The sequence below is a fragment of the Armigeres subalbatus genome, unplaced genomic scaffold (assembly GCF_024139115.2).
Source record: "Armigeres subalbatus isolate Guangzhou_Male unplaced genomic scaffold, GZ_Asu_2 Contig324, whole genome shotgun sequence".
NCBI classification, from domain to species: Eukaryota; Metazoa; Arthropoda; class Insecta; order Diptera; family Culicidae; genus Armigeres; species Armigeres subalbatus.
In genome coordinates, this window is record NW_026943069.1 from 4,022 (window position 1) to 4,770 (window position 749).

Below are 749 nucleotides of genomic sequence, written 5' to 3' on the forward strand. Positions count from 1 at the left end.
TACTGCTATACGTTGCAATAATCAACAACTTTAGTTTTCTGAAATGCATTCGCATTTATTAAAATAAATTAAATTATCACACATTTTTTGAGTAATCTGGTTTGGGGTGAAGTTGATCAAGACAGCTCTACTAAAATCATTTTGACCTAGTAGTCAAAATACACTAGGTTATTTGTATGAATGTTGAATTTACTACGTAAAGAAGTCTACGAAGTCAATATTTGAAACGAAAATAGCGTCATTTATGACTATCTCTCTCTTTCTTCCACAAAATACATTTTCATGATTATAATCGAAAAACTCGGATTTCTACCTAGCGATAACATTACTTGAACGGAGAATATTGTTGACTACCGTTTCATAAAAAAATTTGGCACTTTTGACTGACACATCAAATGATCATCTTCACCTCAATGATCATCTTCCCCCAGTTGACGGTATATATAATTAAGAACCCGGAAGAGGCCGCAGGCTTCGTGGAAGGCCGCGTACACGATGGCTCTTTGCAGTTGAAGAGGACCTGAGGGCGCTCAATGTTCAGGGCGACTGGAAGCGATTGGCCCAGGATCGAGTCCAGTGGAGAAGGATACTCCATTCGGCGTAGGTTCATCGAAGAGCTGTAGCCCAACAAGTATCAAATAAGTATAATGAAATTTTAGAGAAAATATTTGATTTGGTGGGTCAGGTGCCCTAGCTTAACTCCGCCGGTGCGTACAGTGTATGCTTATTGATCAGACATCAGTTTAATA